Source organism: Pseudophryne corroboree, chromosome 2, assembly GCF_028390025.1.
Source record: "Pseudophryne corroboree isolate aPseCor3 chromosome 2, aPseCor3.hap2, whole genome shotgun sequence".
Taxonomy (NCBI): Eukaryota; Metazoa; Chordata; class Amphibia; order Anura; family Myobatrachidae; genus Pseudophryne; species Pseudophryne corroboree.
The window spans coordinates 148,354,837-148,375,050 of NC_086445.1; the positions used below are offsets into that span (position 1 = coordinate 148,354,837).

Genomic DNA, 20,214 nt, shown 5'->3' on the forward strand with positions numbered 1-20,214 from the left:
TCTATATTCCATAATAGACTCAACTGTGCCCTTATTTTGTGATTTTTTCTATCTCCCACTGGATTTTCCTCTCACTATACCTGGTATACAGAGTTTGGATTAATCACAATGTGTGCAGTAGCTAAGAGGTCTGTTTGATTCTGTTAAAGTGAACAGCATAAACATATACATTATCCAACCATTATATCCTATTATCACCAATTTCGTGGACTCTCATTCACGATTCCCAGAACATTGTACCACAATAGTGGGAATTTTGGAACCGGGTCTAACGTGAAAAGCAGATCCACATATTTTCACTATTCTTTTTCTTATTATTTTCTTCTCTGTTTTCTTGTAATTTCATATTTCTTATATAGGTGCACTCTCATTGGTGTACACATAATTCTCTACTACCATACCATGCTGTCAGCGCCCGATCTCGTCTGATCTTGGAAGCTAAACAGCGTTGGGCCAGGTCAGTATCAGGAAAGGAGACTGCCTGCGAATACCTGGTGTTGTAGAGCAGGATTTTCCTCACTTATGTGATAAAAACACACCAACAGCAGTATCACCACTAATTCTATCCTGCAATTCTTCTATCACAGTGTTTACAATATCAGTAGTTTCTTTTACTGACTTCATGATGCCGATAAATCTTTTATGAAATTTTTCTCAAATTATGATATTTGTATGTAATTCAGGTGTGTTATCCCTAGAGGTGTGACTGCTGATCACCACTTTAGTTATCTACAGCCCATGAGCTTTTTCTTATATATAACTGTGTCTTGACCATCCTTTGGTTCCATCAATACAGAAATCCTGTACTGGTCAGGGGAAATGGGGGTATGACTAATCTATGTCTACAACCTTTCCAAATACTCTTTACAACAAAGAGACCAGAACAATTTTAATTTTATTATATATTCAAATCTGTATCTTCAGTGATAGATCTTTGGGAAAGGTATTTGCGTTGTAATAATGTTAATAAAAGTTATGTTTTAAGCATTCTATAAAATTGATATATATTACTTACCGTATATACTCGAGTATAAGTCGACCCGTATATAAGCCGAGGCACCTAATTTTACCCCAAAAACCTGGGAAAACTTATTCACTCGAGTATAAGCCTAGGGTGGGAAATGCAGCTCTAGCCGTACACAGCCCTCAGTGCCAGATATGCCCTCATACTGCCAGATATGCCCCCACAGTGCCAGATATGCCCCCACAGTGCCAGATATGCCTGATATGCCCCACAGTGCCAGATATGCCCCACAGTGCCTGATGTGCCCCACAGTGCCTGATGTGCCCCACAGTGCCTGATGTGCCCCACAGTGCCAGATGTGCCCCACAGTGCCAGATGTGCCTGATATGCCCCACAGTGCCAGATGTGCCTGATATGCCCCACAGTGCCAGATTTGCCTGATATGCCCCACAGTGCCTGATATGCCCCACAGTGCCAGATGTGCCTGATATGCCCCACAGTGCCTGATATGCCCCACAGTGCCAGATGTGCCCCACAGTGCCAGATGTGCCCCACAGTGCCAGATGTGCCCCACAGTGCCAGATGTGCCTGATATGCCCCACAGTGCCTGATATGCCCCACAGTGCCAGATGTGCCTGATATGCCCCACAGTGCCTGATATGCCCCACAGTGCCAGATGTGCCTGATATGCCCCACGGTGCCTGATATGCCCCACAGTACCTGATATGCCCCACAGTGCCAGATACTTACCCTCCGTCGCTCCCGCGCTGTCTTCTGAAGGAGGGACACAGAGAGCGCAGCGCGCGGTTCTCCTGTGTCCCTCCTGCATCTCGGGCGGCAGCGGCGTGTGTTAAAGGAAGTGTCGGTTCGTGCACTTCCTTTAACACTCAGACGCCGCTGCTGCTGGAGATGCAGGAGGGACACAGGAGAGCCGCGCGCTGCGCTCTCTGTGTCCCTCAACGCTGACTCGATTATAAGCCGAGGTGGCTTTTTCAGCACAAAAAAAACGTGCTGAAAAAGTCGGCTTATAATCGAGTATATACGGTACTTTCTTTCTAAGAGTGCGCCCACACAAGAGCCTTCTGTTTTCTCCCATTTGCAAGACTTTAGTGTCACCCAGCTGTCGCTCACATTCGTTGACATAATCTGTCAGGTTAAGAATCACGATGGACCCCCCCCCCTTGTCAGCCTTGTGAATAACTATATCTGTCCTACGAGACAAATTTTGCAACGTGACCACCTCTGACTTAGATAAGTTAGGGTAAACCCGGTCAGTCCTCTGTGCAATGTCCTCGGACTCCAACATTCGCAAGAAAGTCCGGATGGATGGGTTGAGGCTTGGAGGGTCAAAGTGAGAGTGGGGGGCAATTCTCCGTAGTTGATCAGGGCAAGACCGTACGCCAGTTTCGGGAACGCATGGCGCTACATAGAAGCGCCATAAAAAAAGCATTTGAGAAAGGTAGTAGTGATCAACCTTTTGCTCGCCACTGCCTGGCGTTTAAACATGGGCTGGCCAGTATTCGAGCCATCCTTATTGATCACGTTCCCAAAACGATGAGAGGGGGAGATAGGGACCGAGCCCTCTTGCAGCGCGAATCCAGGTGGATTTATAAGCTGGGCACGTTAACACCCCGGGGGCTGAATGAGAACCTCGGTTTACAGTGTTTTCTTTATATTTAGCCCTCTAGGGTTAGTCAGCAAGCTTCACTCAGCATAGACCATTATCAGGTGTAATTGATATCCCATCAACCATGACCAGTAGGAGTTTGAGTCACTGTTGTTATAGTTAGTGATGTTTTTTTCCTTTTTTTTTTCCTTTATTAATTTTGCTTGCAGTCCTATGCTTGTATATTGTCATTTTAATATGGCTGGGATTGATCTACTTTAAGCAAGGTGGTGTAATAGTTATTCTTTTGTTCTTTAATGTGTTGTTCATATTGTTCTGTATTTTTATGTTAATTTTTTTCACCTTTGGTTGCTTAGTTACTGTCCTGCGACACGCCGCCGGATGACGTCACGGGCCGCCAGCGTGAGACCTGGAGTAGAGCCCCTAGCGACGAATGAGTGTGCCTTGGAGTTGTCATGGTGACGGACTTCAAGCTCAGCTTGATGACGTCACGGATGAGCGTTGCGGGAGCGCTGCCGAGCGCCCGGACGGTCAGAACGGCGCCGTTGAGCAGGTGAGTCACATTAGGGTTTTTGATTGTTTGTTAATGTTGGTGTATAAATGTATCATCTGTGGATCAGCTAGGGTTGTTGAGGCCCTGAGGAAGGGGTAGAGCCCCGAAACATGTCGGTCTAATAAAGCTGACCTATTTATTCCACTTATGAAGACTGCTTGAGTGCCGCCTTTCTTCCACGTTATTCTATAGAGGATTTGTTCCCCTGGGAAGGCACTGCAGCATGCACACAGTATAAGAGGAGTGCCGGGACTTTTGCACGTGTATATATATATATATATATATATATATATATATATATATATATATATATATATATATATATATAATATATATTAGAGAGTACAGGTGGCACTCACAGCACTTGCTGAAGTAGGATTTCATGCAGGCGTGAAACACCATAATACATGGTCATCAGGAGCGGTGAAAAAAATTCTAATACCCTAGTTGGTGTTCCGATTCTGTGGAACTTTATGGCGCCCAAGTTATGCGAAGGAACCTAATCGATGTGAAGATTCTAACGGGATGTGGCACAGGTGAGACTATGTTTATACCACATCTACCCCTTATACAAAACAATTTTCCATTTTAATTCAAGTGCCTGCAGCTTCCTGTAAGCATCTGCTTAGGTGCAAACGCTTAGGGCTGCAGGCGTTGATCCAGTGATCAGAAGCTTCTCCCATGGGCAGCTTTACGTGGCTTGCTCACAGGTTAGTAGCCCTAAGCATCTTTTTGTATTCATCTCTGAAGGAAAAACTGGAAACATTGATCACAAAATTTCTTTGTAAACCATGTGTATAATATAAAATATACATAACAATATTAGATGGCACTACTGTCTTTGTAAAATTAGTTCTGCTGATCCATAACAGAAATCCCCACAAGTGAAGCCACAGGCAAACGCTAGTCTTTTAATAGCTTAGCTACTTCTTTGTGCTTCCAAATCATGACAGTTCCTCCATCAGAGCCTAGGCCCACCAAGTTAGATTTTTTCAATCCTATATTGGTAGTTTTTTCATTTATTTTGTTGCAGTTTCACCTTTTCTATCCATGATACTACAGGTCTCACGCTGGCGGCCCGTGACGTCATCCGGCGTCGCGTCGCAGGACAGTAATCTCTTTTAAGTCGACAAACCTATTTTCTCTTACGTCCTAGAGGATGCTGGGGTCCACCTTAGTACCATGGGGTATAGACTGGTCCCTTGGGAGCCATGGGCACTTTAAGAATTTAATAGTGTGGAATGGCTCCTCCCTCTATGCCCCTCCTACCAGACTCAGTTTAGAAAATGTGCCCGGTGGAGCCGGTCACAGCTAGGGGAGCTCCTAGGAGTTTTTCTAGTTTTATTGTTTTTTTTAAAAAGAGTTAGGTACAGGGAGGCTGCTGGCAAACAGCCTTCCTGTTTTGTGGGACTTAGGGGGGAGTAGGAACCAACCCTAGAAGTTAATCGTTCACTATCTCCGCTGACAGGACACTGAGCTCCTGAGGGTGCTGATCGCAAGCCCACGAGGCGACCGCTCACTCCCTCAGCACAGCCGCCACCCCCTAACAAAGCCAGAAGATGGAGTGGTGAGCAACTCATGAGTGGGGTGCAACTCATGATTGAGGCTATTAGGGACATTTTACACATTACCGATAAGGTACCTGAGACTTACTTTACTGATACTAAGAAATCCTCTATTACGTTCCCTGCGTCTAAGGAATTAAACGCATTGCTTGAAAAATCCTGGGAAAACCTGGAGAAAAAAATTCCAGATCCCAAAAAGGGTTCTCATTGCTTTCCCTTTCCCTGAGGAGGACAGCAAAAAGTAGAAAATCCCGCCTGTAGTAGACCCTTCTGTGTCTAGGTTGTCTAAAAAAGTGTTTTTACCTGTCCCAGGGTCCCCCGCTTTAAAAGAGCCGGCTGACCATAAGATTGAGACTACACTCAAATCATTATACACAGCTACTGGCGTAGCTTGTAGACCCACTATTGCTTGTGCTTGGATTTCTAAAGCCATAGTAAAGTGGTCAGGCACATTACTAGAGGAATTAGATTCTCTGGATAGAAGTGACATTGAATTGTTCTTACGTCACATACAGGACTCTTCAGGTTTCATGGTGGAGGCTATGAAGGACCTTGGCCATCTCAATGCGCGGGCTTTTTCCATGGCTGTCTCGGCACGCAGAGGACTCTGGCTGCGCCAATAGTCTGCCGATGCGGAATCCAAGAAGAGTGTGGAGAACCTACCCTTCACAGGTCAGGCTCTGTTTGGGGAAGCGTTAGATGCGTGGTTCTACACAGCAACTGCGGGTAAGTCAACATTCCTTCCCTCAGCTATACCACCTACTAGGAAATCTTATTCTACATCTAGTAATGCAGTACTTTCGGACCGCAAAAGTTAAAAAGTCCAAACCCACTTCAACTTTCTTTAGAGGAGGTCGGGCGAAATCCAGAAAACCTGCATCAACGGGTTCATAGGAACAGAAACCTGGTTCTGCTACCTCAAAATCCTCGGCATGACGGTGGACCTCCCAGTCTGGAGATCGGTCAGGTGGGAGCAAGATTAAGAAATTTCAGTCATGTCTGGGCGTCATCAGACCTAGACTCCTGTTTACAAGATATTGTTACCCAGGGGTACCGACTGGAGTTTCAAGAACTCCCACCTCACAGATTCTTCAAATCAGGCTTACCAGCTTTGCTGACAGAAAGTGCTATCCTACAGGAAGCCATTCAAAAACTGCTAAAGTCAAATTTTATTATTCCTGTTCCACCTCACTTAACAAACAAGGGTTATTACTCAAACCTGTTTGTAGTACCGAAACCGGATGGTTTGGTCAGGCCAGTATTGAATCTAAAGTCGTTGAACCCAAGTTTGAGGGAATTCATATTCAAGATGGAGTCTCTGAGAGCGGTAATCTCAGGTCTGGAGGACGGGGAATTTCTAGTATCCCTGGATATCAAGGATGCGTACCTTCACATTCCTCACCAGGCTTATCTCAGATTTGCGCTGCTGGACTGTCACTATCTGTTCCAGGCACAGCCGTTTGGCCTCATGGCGGAGATGATGCTACTCCTCTGCAAGCAGGGTGTGAACATAATTCCTTGTCTGGACGATCTGCTGATAAAAGCGTCTTCCAGGGAGAAGCTGTTACAGAGCATTGCTCTCTCAACTCAACTACTCCAGGATCATGGATGGATCCTGAATCTTCAAAACTCGCATTTGGAACTGACAAGGAGACTGTCCTTCCTGGGGATCATGCATGATCTTTCCAACTGGTTCTCCTGGACAAATGGTCAGGATCTCATCTTCACATGCACCATAGGATACGTCTGTCACCGAAAGCCAGAATATCGCTCCTCTGGGGGCTGCAAACTTCTCACCTACTAGAGGGCTGCAGGTTCGGGATTCAGAATTGGATCATCCTAACCACGGCTGCAAGTCTCAGAGGTTGTGGAGCAGTCACCCAAGGGGAAATCTTCCAAGGAAGGTGGTCAAGTCTGGAATCCATCCTTCCGATAAACATTCTGGAACTAAGGGCCATGTACAACGGTCTTCTGCAAGCGGCACATCTTCTGAAAGATCAGGCCTTTCAGGTTCAGTCAGACAATGTAACGACAGTGGCCTACATAAACCGACAAGGCGGAACGAAGAGCAGAGCTGCAATGTCAGAGGTAACAAGAATTATCCTCTGGGCGGAAAAACACGCGGTGGCCCTGTCAGCAATCTTCATTCCGGGAGTGGGCAACTGGGAAGCGGACTTCCTCAGCAGACAATGATCTACATCCAGGAGAGTGGGGCCTCCACCCAGAGGTGTTCGCAGAGGTGACAAGTCTTTGAGGTGTACCTCAAATAGACATGATGGCCTCCCACCTCAACAAGAAGCTTCGGAGGTACTGTTCCAGGTCGAGGGACCGACAGGCAGTGGCCGTGGACGCCCTGGTAACTCCGTGGGTGTTCAAATCAGTATATTTGTTCCCTCCACTTCCACTCATCCCAAGGATTCTCAAAATAATCAAAAGGACAAGAGTTCAGGCGATCCTCATTGCTCTGGACTGGCCAAGAAGGGCTTGGTACGCGGATCTTCTGGAGTTACTGCTGGAAGATCCAAGGCCTCTTCCTCTTCGACAAGACCTTCTGCAACAGGGGGCGTTCACTTATCAAGACTTACCACGGCTACGTTTGACGGCATGGAGGTTGAACGCCTAATCTTATCCGGAAGGGCATTCAGGCTAGGAAAGGAGTAACGTCTAAACACTACCATCGAATTTGTAAAAAGTACGTGTCTTGGTGTAAATCCAAGAAGTTTCCTTCGGTGGAGTTTCAACTGGGGCGGTTTCTCCTCTTTCTGCAAGCAGGTGTGTATGTGGGCCTATGTTTGGGCTCCATAAAAGTCCAGATTTTGGCCTTGTCCATTTTCTTCCAGAAACAATTGGCTGTCCTCCCTGAGGTTCAGACTATTTTTTGAAAGGTGTTCTGCACATCCAGCCTCCCTTTGTGCCTCCTACGGCACCCTGGGATAACCAGTTTGAAACAATTCAGCAACGGCTGAACAACAGTACTTAACCAAGTAACAATGCAGTAATTAACTATGTAACAAATGCAAGAAAACGAAGTGCTGGGAGGGCGCCCAGCATCCTCTATGGACTAAGAGAAAAGGATTTTACCGGTAGGTAATTAAAATCCTATTTAAAGTATATATTAAGCTGCTTCAAAACTGAGAGATCTGTCATTTCATCACACAGAACACTGAAATAATATGCCGAATGCAAATGTTTAGTGGCCCAGATACTGCCCACTTGCTTGTTGGACACAGATAACTAGCCCCACTTGTTGGCTGGACACAGATGGCCGCTCTGTCCAGACACTGGGCAATTGCTTTTTGGACACAAATATATTTTTTAACATCGGTCCAGATGCTGCCCAATTGCTTTTTGGACACACATAGCCAGCCCCACTTGTTGGCTGGGCACAGATGGCAGCGCTGCCCAAATACTGCACACTTTCTGGCTGCACTGATGGCCAGCCCAGATAATAGCCCACTTGCTGACTACACAGAAGACCCAGTAACAAACACAAGGAAGCTAAAATACAGAGAGTGGATGCAGGCAGTCTATGCTCTTCACTGTTCACCAGCAACTGTTACCGCCGGCAACAGCCGCCTTCCTTTTATACTGGGAGAGGGATCCTCTCTGTCCTCCAGCCAGACGCCACCTGGCACTGTGTTTTGCGGCCAATAAATCTCTCTACACTGATGTTTCTATATGAAATGTCAGTGCAGCACAGCTTTCAGCCGTGTCACAGTGATGGTGGCATGGGAATTTTGCTGGGGGGACCGCCCAGATAAAGTGTGGGAAGAACACTGATCAATTGCAAGAGAAAGTGGCAGAAATTGTAACACTGGATCGTAGAATAAAAGCATGCAGTAGGTATAGTGCAGAGAGTGTACAGTTTAAAGTGTATCATTTTAGGAAGGGGTTTATAGTCTGATAGCGAAAGGGGAGGGGGTATGACTGTGGAGTAGTAAATTAGGGTGTAGGTTGTGGAAATATGTGAAATGGTGCAGTCAATGGGCCTGATTCAGAACTGGAATTTGCTGCATCCACTACGTCGGCAGCGATAATATGCAAATGCTAGTGTCAGACGTCATCTGGTGTACTAGTGTACGCCTCAATGTGCAAGCCATGAGGTGCCCATTTTCACCATCTCCTCACACTGTAACACCGCCATGTGTACACCATTGACACTTACATCTGCCGTATGGCATGTGTAGTTTCACTGTCTGAGTATTGCCTCTGTGGAAGCAGCTGCTGTCACTGACATGGCCATGAGACAGACTTTTTCTGCCTTCACTTATGGCCACCACCCGGGAACGCCTCATCACTTTTCCGCTTCATTTCTGATACTGTGTGTCCTGATTGCAATCACACTTTCATACATACTCTGTTTTTTTTCTTTTCTCTTTCGTCCTAGAGGATGCTGGGGACTCCGTAAGGACCATGGGGTATAGACTGGCTCCGCAGGAGATATGGGCACTCTAAAGAACTTTTAGTATGGGTGTGCACTGGCTCCTCCCTCTATGCCCCTCCTCCAGACCTCAGTTAGATTCTGTGCCCAGAGGAGATAGGGTGCATTACAGGGGAGCTCTACTGAGTTTCTCTGATAAAAGAATTTTGTTAGGTTTTTTATTTTCAGGGAGCACTGCTGGCAACAGGCTCCCTGCATCGTGGGACTGAGAGGAGAGAAGCAGACCTACTTAAATGATAGGCTCTGCTTCTTAGGCTACTGGACACCATTAGCTCCAGAGGGATCGGAACGCAGGTCTCCCCCTGCCGTTCGTCTCAGAGCCGCGCCGCCGTCCTCCTCGCAGAGCCGGAAGATAGAAGCCGGGTGAGTATAAGAAGAAAAGAAGACTTCTAGGTGGCCGAAGACTTCAGATCTTCCCCGCTGCGCGCTATTGCTCCCACACGTTACACACACGGACAGGCACTGATGGGTGCAGGGCGCAGGGGGGGCGCCCTGGGCAGCAATATATACTTCTGTTTTGGCATGTTATTACACATATGGGCTGCGGAGTCAGTGGATATGTTCATCCCCCGCCATTAATTGTGAATTTGAGCGGGACCGAAGCCCGCCACTAGAGGGGGCGGAGCTTGGTCGCACAGCACTAACCAGCGCCATTTTCTCCACAGTGTGCTGAAGAGAAGCTGGCTCCCCGGACTCTCCTCTGCAGAACGGTGATACAGGGCTGAAAAAGAGGGGGGGGGGGCACATATTGGCGCAGTGAGTGTATTACACGATTGAATCTAAAAGCGCTATATATCTGGGAATTGTTTCCAGTGTCAGTTGGCGCTGGGTGTGTCCTGGCATACTCTCTCTGTCTCTCAAAAGGGCCTTGTTGGGGAACTGTCCCCTTATAGATATATCCTTGTGTGTGTGGGGGTGTTGGTACGTGTGTGTCGACATGTCTGAAGCGGAAGGCTCATCCAAGGAGGAGGTGGAGCAGATGATTGTGGTGTCTCCGTCGGCAACGCCGACTCATGATTGGTATGATATGTGGAATATTTTAAATGCTAATGTGACCTTATTACATAAGAGAATGGACAAAGCTGAGGCCAAGGAAACAGCAGGGAGTCAATCCGCGGATTTGACTGGGTCACAGGGCCCGTCAGGGTCTCAAAAGCGTCCCTTATCACAAATAGTAGACACTGATACCGACACGGATTCTGACTCCAGTGTCGACTATGATGAGGCAAGGTTGCACCCTAAGGTGACCAAAAGTATTCATTATATGATTATGGCAATAAAAGATGTTTTGCATATCACAGATGACCCCTCTGTTCCTGACACGAGGGTACACATGTTTAAGGGGAAGAAACCTGAAGTAACGTTTCCTCCATCTCATGAACTGAACGAATTATTTGAAAAAGCTTTGGAAACTCCAGACAAAAAACTGCAGATTCCCAAGAGGATCCTTATGGCGTATCCTTTCCCAGCAAAGGACAGGGTACTTTGGGAATCTTCGCTCAGGGTGGACAAGGCATTAACGCGTCTGTCCAAGAAGGTGGCGCTATCGTCTCCAGACACCTCGGCCCTTAAGGATCCTGTGGATCGTAGACAGGAGACTACCTTAAAGTCTATTTATGCACATATGGGGGCTTTACTCAGACCGGCAATAGCATCGGCATGGGTCTGTAGCGCTGTTGCAGCATGGACAGATATCTTGTTGGCTGACATGGACACTCTGAACAAGGATACCATTGTCCTGACTTTAGGTCACATTAAGGACGCAGTCTTGTATATGAGAGACGCTCAAAGAGAGGTGGGGCTGCTTGGTTCCAGAGCCAATGCCATGGCAGTTTCGGCAAGACGAGCTCTGTGAACCCGCCAATGCTCGGGTGATGCCGACTCAAAAAAGCATATGGAGGTTGTACCTTACAAGGGTGAAGTTTTGTTTGGGGATGGTCTCGCGGACCTGGTTTCCACAGCTACCGCGGGTAAATCTACGTTTTTGCCTTTTGTTCCCCCACAGCAAAAGAAAACCCCACAATATCAGATGCCGTCCTTTCGGTCGCATAAGTCCAGAAGAGGTCGGGGCTCCTCTTTCCTCGCCAGAGGTAAGGGTAGAGGTAAGAGAACACCTACTTCGGCTAGTTCCCAGTAGCAGAAGTCCTCCCCGGCTTCTGCTAAATCCACCGCATGACGCTGGGGCTCCACGGAGGGAGTCCGCACCGGTGGGGGCACGTCTTTGACTCTTCGGCCAGGTCTGGGTCCTATCAGGCGTGGATCCTTGGACATTGGAAATTGTATCCCAAGGTTACAAACTGGAGTTCGAAGAGGTGCCCCCTCGCCGATTTCTCAAGTCGGCATTGCCAACCTCTTCCCCGGAGAGGGGAGTGGTATTAGATGCAATTCAAAAGCTGTGTCAGCAGCAGGTGATTGTCAAGGTTCCCCTAGGCCAACAGGGAAAAGGGTACTATTCAACACTGTTTGTGGTCCCGAAGCCGGATGGTTCGGTCAGACCAATTTTGAATCTAAAATCCCTAAACCTATACTTGAAAAAGTTCAAATTCAAGATGGAATCACTCCGGACTGTGATATCCAGTCTGGAAGCAGGGGATTTTATGGTGTCGCTTGACGTGAAGGATGCCTACCTTCATGTCCCCATATTTCCTCTTCATCAAGAATAACTGCGTTTCGCAGTACAGGACTGTCATTACCAGTTTCAGACGTTGCTGTTTGGGCTTTCCACGGCCCCGAGGATTTTCACCAAGGTAATGGCGGAAATGATGGTGCTCCTGCGCAAGCAGGGTGTCACAATTATCCCGTACTTGGACGATCTCCTGATAAAGGCGAGATCAAGGGATCAGTTGCTGAAAAGCGTGTCACTCTCCCTGAGAGTGTTACATCAACTCGGTTGGATTCTCAATCTGCCAAAGTATCAGTTGCTTCCAACGACTCGACTATCATTCCTAGGCATGATTCTGGACACTGAACAGAAGAGGGTTTTTCTACCAATAGAAAAAGCCCAGGACATCCAGAACATGGTCAGGGACCTGCTAAAACTAAAATGCACTCGAGTTCTGGGAAAAATGGTGGCAGCCTACGAGGCCATCCCCTTCGGCAGGTTCCATGCGAGGACGTTTCAGTGGGACCTTCTCGACAAATGGTCGGGGTTCCATCTACACCTTCATCAAAAGATAAGCTTGTCCCCCAGGGCCAGGGTGTCTCTCCTGTGGTGGCTGCAGAGTGCTCACCTTCTAGAGGGTCGCAGGTTCAGCATTCAAGACTGGGTTCTGGTGACCACGGACGCGAGCCTCCGAGGATGGGGAGCAGTCACAAAAGGAAGAAATTTTCAGGGGATATGGTCAAGCCAGGAGGCTTGTCTACACATCAACGTACTGGAATTGAGGGCCATATACAACGGCCTACGACAAGCGGAGTATCTTCTTTGCGACCTACCGGTTCTGATTCAATCAGACAACGTCACAGCAGTGGCTCATGTAAACCGCCAAGGCGGGACAAGGAGCAGAGTGGCAATGGCGGAAGCCACCAGAATTCTGCGCTGGGCAGAAAATCACGTAAGTGTTCTGTCAGCAGTCTTCATACCGGGAGTGGACAACTGGGAAGCAGACTTCCTCAGCAGACACGATCTCCATCCAGGAGAGTGGTGACTTCATCAAGAGGTCTTTGCAGAGATAGCAAGTATTTGGGGACTTCCTCAAATAGACATGATGGCGTCACGCCTCAACAAAAAGCTTCGGAGGTATTGTGCCAGGTCAAGGGACCCTCAGGCAGTAGCGGTAGACGCCCTAGTGACACCATGGGTGTTTCAGTCGGTCTATGTGTTCCCTCCTCTACCTCTCATCTCAAAAGTGTTGAGAATCATAAGACAAAACAGAGTACAAACAATACTCGTGGTTCCAGATTGGGCTCGAAGGGCCTGGTATTCGGATCTTCAGGAAATGCTCACAGAAGATCCGTGGCCTCTTCCTCTCAGGGAAGACCTGTTACAGCAGGGACCCTGCATGTTCCAAGACTTACCGCAGTTGCGTTTGACGGCATGGCGGTTGAACACCGAATCCTAGCAGAGAGAGGTATTCCGGAGGAAGTTATCCCTACTCTGATAAAGGCTAGGAAGGAAGTAATGGCGAAGCATTATCACCGTATCTGGAGGAAGTATGTATCTTGGTGTGAAACCAAGAATGCTCCTACGGAAGATTTCCATCTGGGCCTTTTTCTCCACTTCCTACAGACGGGAGTGGATATGGGCCTAAAATTAGGCTCCATTAAGGTACAGATTTCGGCCCTATATATATTTTTTCAAAAGGAATTGGCTTCTCTCCCAGAAGTCCAAACTTTTGTAAAGGGAGTGCTGCACATCCAGCCTCCTTTTGTGCCACCAGTGGCACCGTGGGACCTTAACGTGGTGTTACAGTTCCTTAAATCACACTGGTTTGAACCTCTTCAAAAGGTGGAATTAAAATTTCTCACCTGGAAGGTGGTTATGTTATTAGCCTTGGCATCTGCACGGCGGGTGTGAGAGTTGGCGGCCTTGTCTCACAAGAGCCCCTACTTGATTTTTCATGTGGATAGAGCAGAGTTGAGGACTCGTCCTCAATTTCTGCCTAAGGTGGTCTCTTCTTTTCACATGAACCAACCTATTGTGGTGCCTGTGGCTACGGGTGACTTGGAGGACTCCAGGTCCCTGGATGTGGTCAGGGCCTTAAAAATTTACGTAGCCAGGACGGCTAGGGTTAGGAAAACAGAGGCTCTGTTTGTCCTGTATGCAGCCAACAAGATTGACGCGCCTGCTTCTAAACAGACTATTGCTCGCTGGATCTGTAACACGATTCAGCAGGCTCATTCTACGGCTGGATTGCCGGTACCGAATTCGGTAAAGGCCCATTCCACTAGGAAGGTGGGCTCTTCTTGGGCGGCTGCCCGAGGTGTCTCGGCATTACAGTTGTGCCGAGCAGCTACTTGGTCGGGTTCAAACACTTTTGCAAAATTCTACTAGTTTGATACCCTGGCTGATGAGGACCTCGCGTTTGCTCAATCGGTGCTGCAGAGTCATCCGCACTCTCCCGCCCGGTTTGGAGCTTTGGAATAAACCCCATGGTCATTACGGAGTCCCCAGCATCCTCTAGGACGTAAGAGAAAATAAGATTTTAAACCTACCGGTAAATCTTTTTCTCCTAGTCCGTAGAGGATGCTGGGCGCCCGTCCCAGTGCGGACTAAATCTGCAAGACCTGTATATAGTTGTTGCTTACATAAGGGTTATGTTACAGTTGGAATCGGTCTTTGACTGATACTGTTTTTTCGTTCATACTGTTAACTGGTTGCGTATATTCTAAGTTATATGGTATGATTGGTGTGGGCTGGTATTAATCTTGCCCTTAGATTTACAAAATCCTTTCCTCATATTGTCCACCTTCTCTGGGCACAGTTCTCTAACTGAGGTCTGGAGGAGGGGCATAGAGGGAGGAGCCAGTGCACACCCATACTAAAAGTTCTTTAGAGTGCCCATATCTCCTGCGGAGCCCGTCTATACCCCATGGTCCTTACAGAGTCCCCAGCATCCTCTACGGACTAGGAGAAAAAGATTTACCGGTAGGTTTAAAATCGTAATTTTTTTTCCCGTGCCTTTGCAGTTGCAAGTGGTTGTTCAGCTGTGTGAATATCAGCACTGCACTGCACTGCACTGTACGATCTCCGGCTGCTCAGGTTAAACGCTCCCGATCAGCCAGGCGGTGTGTATCCAGCTGTGGCCCCTGTGAGGTGGGGGGGATTGGGGGGTTGGGGGGGTGCGCCTTCTCTATAGGAATCGGGAGGTCGTCTGTGCAGCACGAGATACGATTTCCCGACCACTGCAGGAGCCTTATAAGCCGTTTATCGGCTAACGCTCCGACTACTGCACTGCAAACTCACCTATACCCAGCTTTAGAATCAGGCCCAAAGTGTTCAGTAAATTGTAGTAATAGGAATAACTAGAAATAAGAGGCTGTAGAATGAGAGTAAAAATGGAGAAGTGATAAAGTAGTAATAAGTGGAAGGTGATAATGCACCAGCCAGTCAGCTCCTAACTGTCATTTTTCAAATCCGTAGTGATTGGCTGGTGCGTTATTACCTTGTACTTATCACTGATTTATCACTTCTTTATCCCTTTTCCAGGTTAATACATCTGCCCCTATAATAGTAATTTATTTAACAAATATTAAATAAGTTATGAATTATTAAATGCTGTGCTTCAGGGCCCAATTCAGACCTGATCGCTATGCTGCAAATTACACTGTCCTGCGATCAGATAGTCGCCGCCCACGGGGAGTGAAAATTCGCCCAGTACAAGTGTGTGATTGCATGTGTCCGCTGTGCAAAACTTCCCCTCAGTCAGCGGACAGCTGCAAAACCGTTTGCATCACACTCACCATTTAATGTTTTTCCCATTCTGTGCAGTGTGTGCGGTCTGTGTAGCTCAATACTGATCCTCCAGTGCGAAGAAATCAGGCTGATTGGGGCCGGAGCTGACGTCACACACCCTCCCTGAAAACACTTGGGCGCGCCTGCATTTTTCCCATACACTCCCTGAAAACGGCCAGTTACCACCCACAAACGTCCTCTTCCTGCCAGTTGCCACCCCCAGCCGTGCGATTGAAATTTTCGCACCATCCTGTCGCTGTTCGGCGACGCACGTGTGCATTGCGGTGCATACGCATGCACAGTAGTTTCATTATCGCCCGCTGTGCGAAATCGCACATCAGCGATCAGGTCTGAATCGGGCCCTTCGTTTGGCCATTGAATCTATGCAGTGGTTTTATTACACAATAAGTTGAAATACAGCTCAAACTACAATGAATGTAGACCAGTATTGGCTTGATAGAATAATGCCTTCACCTGTCCCTTCCCCGGGATCCCGGCATAGCATTTACTTCCCATTCATGAAATCCTATCTCTGTATAAGCAGCTGGGAGACTTTTATCAAGTGGTGATTCTTTTACATCATTCATTGCTACTAATCTCTAATGAAAGGGCTTGTAATGAGCAGAAGATCTCTGTAAGGCCAATCCTAATATGACACGCATGACTTTCTGAAGATATTGAGAATTAATTGGGAATAAAAGATTCTTACTTTCACATTTTAATAAGATGTACTTCAGATGTGCTTTACTGTCAGAGTAACAGTGTCATTCTATGTAGTTTCATCTGAGAATACCCTTATGCTAGCATCACTGATGTTTAATTAACACTGGCTGGCACAGGGCACGACTGACATAATATGTGATCGTGTGCGTGGATGTTTCTGTACAACATGTTCTGTTCCATCTTTACTTTGCGGTGTTTAAACTCAAGTCTTGGGCCTGATTCTGAGTCACACAAAAGCCCAACGCAGCACTAGCCACTTCCCGGTCACCATTCAGGAACACCCGTCACTGCCACCTTTCTGTTACTGTCTGTTTCCGATCGCAACAGCCCGTTTCTGTGGCACTCTTCTCTTTCCTAGGTAAATGTTAGTTTTGTGCACTTTACAGTGAATGGTTCTCTTAATGTAAGTGTAAATCCAGGGTACTCGCAGTATAAATAGGCGTACAGGGTTCTGTTTAGTAACCTTACTGTAAAAGGGCTAAGTGATTCCTGCTGGTACTGCAGAGGGTCTGATCAGCAAAGTAACTATCAGGATAATGCACTGGGAATGACAATACCGGGCTGCTCAGCGAGCGGCTTCATGTCTTGGCTGCTTAGATAGGTATTCATGTGTTCTTCAGACCTAATTACTCTCTACCCTGCTCCCTATAGTCAGGGGAATGCGGATGTCTGGCTGCTTCAGGGGACATGTACTTCCATTCTATTCACCACGAAGTGTATGAAATAGAAGTGGCAAAGCATGAAACCATCACAACTGGAAAAGGTGCACACAGGAGCACAAGTAAGAAGCTTGTCATGACTAATTAGATCACTGCTCCATGCACTGTACAGTGTTAACCCAGAGTAAATACTGGACAGTGCACATAGAACGATGATGGAGCTGATGTGATTTTAGCTCACAATGTACTGTCCAGTGTGTTTTTCCAGCTGTGATAGTTTTGATTTTTAATCACCACTTTTATTCCATTCACTATGAATGGGAGGCATCAAACACAGCTTCCACTCACCGTGAATGGGAGGCATCACACACAGCTTCCACTCTCCGTGAATGGGAGGCAGCATCACACACAGCTTCCACTCACTGTGAATGGGAGGCAGCATCACACACAGCTTCCACTCACTGTGTATGAGAGGCAGCATCACACACAGCTTCCACTCACCGTGAATGGGAGGCATCATCACACACAGCTTCCACTCACTGTGAATGGGAGGCAGCATCACACACAGCTTCCACTCACCGTGAATGGGAGGCATCACACACAGCTTCCACTCTCCGTGAATGGGAGGCAGCATCACACACAGCTTCCACTCACTGTGTATGGGAGGCAGCATCACACACAGCTTCCACTCACTGTGTATGAGAGGCAGCATCACACACAGCTTCCACTCACTGTGAATGGGAGGCAGCATCACACACACAGCTTCCACTCACTGTGAATGGGAGGCAGCATCACACACAGCTCCCACTCGCTGTGAATGGGAGGCAGCATCACACACAGCTTCCACTCACTGTGTATGAGAGGCAGCATCACACACAGCTTCCACTCACCGTGAATGGGAGGCAGCATCACACACAGCTTCCACTCACTGTGTATGAGAGGCAGCATCACACACAGCTTCTCTCATCTCTGAGACACGGAATTGGAAGTTTATACGTTTAAAAAAAAATAAAAAAAATCTTCCATTGTTTGTGCTCGATTTCTTCAGTTATATGTATGACTGAAAGCACAGCAGATACCGAGTTCTACACTGTTCCTTTCTCGTGGTTGGCTGTACACACACATAACCCATGAACTCACCTCTTCAGATAGCTTACCATATCCCAGAACCACCCAAATAACCTCCATAATCCTTCCTACCCTACTACATCCCCTCTATACTATCCACACACAACCTCACATATTTTCTCTTTCTTCACTTTCCTATCCTGCCCGTGGGCCAGCATTCTATATCATGCAGCCCACCAAGAACCTCTGCAATCTGGCTACCCCAATATACAAAATATAACACCTAGCCTTATGCATCAATGCCTATTTCCGTATAGAATGTAAGCTTAGGAGCAGCCCCCCCTTCCTTTACCTCTGTCTGTCTGTTATTATACCCAGTCTTGTTTTATTACGTGTTTTTTTTTCCCAATTGTAAAGCGCAACAGAATATGCTGCGCTATATAAATAACAATTAATAGTGTTCATGCTAGTCTGTTTTAGCAGGTTTTTAAAAGGCAAAATGCGCCCTGCCCCTTTAGCAGCGCCCTGCTCCATGCTGCTGCCGGGAGAATAGATGCCGTGCACACTTAATCTATTCAGCTTATAGGGAGAGATTGGGGGAAGCCCAGCACCTATCACACCCCCATCAGTGAATCCGACTGCTGGGTCGTGTCCCCATTAATGACGTTGAGGAGTTTGGTCCACCCCAAATAGTGATGCCAGCAGGGCCACACCCCCATTTCAAAGTATGTAAATGCACTGCCCCTGCGCCCTGCCCTCATAGAATCCTAGCATTAATAATAATAATAAACACCACCATAGGTGTAATACTATCAGGCCTTCTTTCAAGTAGCGCTTAAATATGTGCATGTACTAGTGGATTTTTAATTTTTTTTTTATTGGTAGCGGAGTTGGCACCCGTGGATTCTAATGACACCATTGCATTTATGAGTGCTGGAATTTGAGATTACGGTACATCTATACCAATGTTACATGCTAGATTTTTTGCATTGAATTAAACACATGAAGGTCAGCAGTGTTATCCCGGCGGTCAGAATACAGATGCCGGGATCCCGACCGCCGCGTAGCCGGCAGCTGCACCAGGGCTATTCCCACTCGCGGGTGTCCACGACACCCATAGAGAGGGAATAGAACCCGTGGCGAAAGCAGGGTGCCCGCAAGAGGCTTTCTAGCGCTCGCCTTGCTGATGGCATTCTGACAGCCGGGATCACTGGTGTCGGTATACTGACCTCCGGGGTTCCATCCTCCACACAATACAAGCACTTATTAGCTGCTGCATGTCCTATTCCGCTTTGGTATTGAGCCTTATGTACGTAGTGTTCTGGGTTCCCCACATGAGGTAACCATTTGACATAAAGTAGCCTAGCTCTAGATCACTTTCAGGCAATCTCCGTGGTTCTTTAGCTGATGAGGGACTAACTAAGATCACAAGAAATCTCAGCTTGTCCTCTTTAGACGGTTTGTTTACATCTCCCTCTAAATCCTATACACATTGAGTGCCAAAGGGCTGCTATATTGCGCCTGATCTCCTGTCTAAAGTGCTAGGAGATGATGGGGCAATATTCAATTGATCTTTTATATCGCCCTGATCGTGCCCATAGAGGTCGGGTTTAGCAGCGTAAAGCAGCTAAGCCCGACCAAAGTGCCGGGGGCAATCACGAACAGTGCCATTTGGACATCCAAATGGTTCACTTTGCGCATTTCAGCTCGCCACTCCCAGGGGGTGCGAGCTGGAATGCAGACGCCAGTAGCCATCAGGGCCAAATGGGCTAAAATTGAAGAGCATTGTTGGGCGCCATCTAATGGCTGCCGGTGAGAAAAATAATTGAATCTCGCCCAAAGTGGTCTAGAGCTCGTTTAAATATGCAATGATTCTCCAGCGTTTAGGAACTACTATGTATTTAGGAATGCTGAGACTTGCAGTACCGTAGCTTGAAATGTGCTGGTTTAACTGGCTTAACTTTAGAATAATACAAGTCTAATTTTTTTTTTTTTTTACCATTTGTATAAATTAAAATGGTTCAGATAAAGATTAGTGCCATGTTATCCATCTAGTGATAACTCACAAGTTTTGGGTTGAGTAATAAGCAATTGAATTATACCAGGAAAGGCAAATTTCATAACTACATTCTCACAAAATACTGGGCTTCTATGGAAAGTGCGCAAGACTGTTTATTACCTCTGCGCTGGTCTCATTGCTGTGGAATGCACATCGCTACA

General features: G+C 47.1%; 1 protein-coding gene and 1 pseudogene across 9 annotated transcripts in view; both read left to right on the top strand.

The window, feature by feature from the left end:
- NBEA (neurobeachin) overlaps nucleotides 1-20,214 on the top strand; it is a 1,049,301-nt gene that overhangs the window by 175,699 nt on the left and 853,388 nt on the right. The window lies entirely within an intron of this gene.
- On the top strand, nucleotides 388-506 carry LOC135052674 (5S ribosomal RNA; annotated as a pseudogene).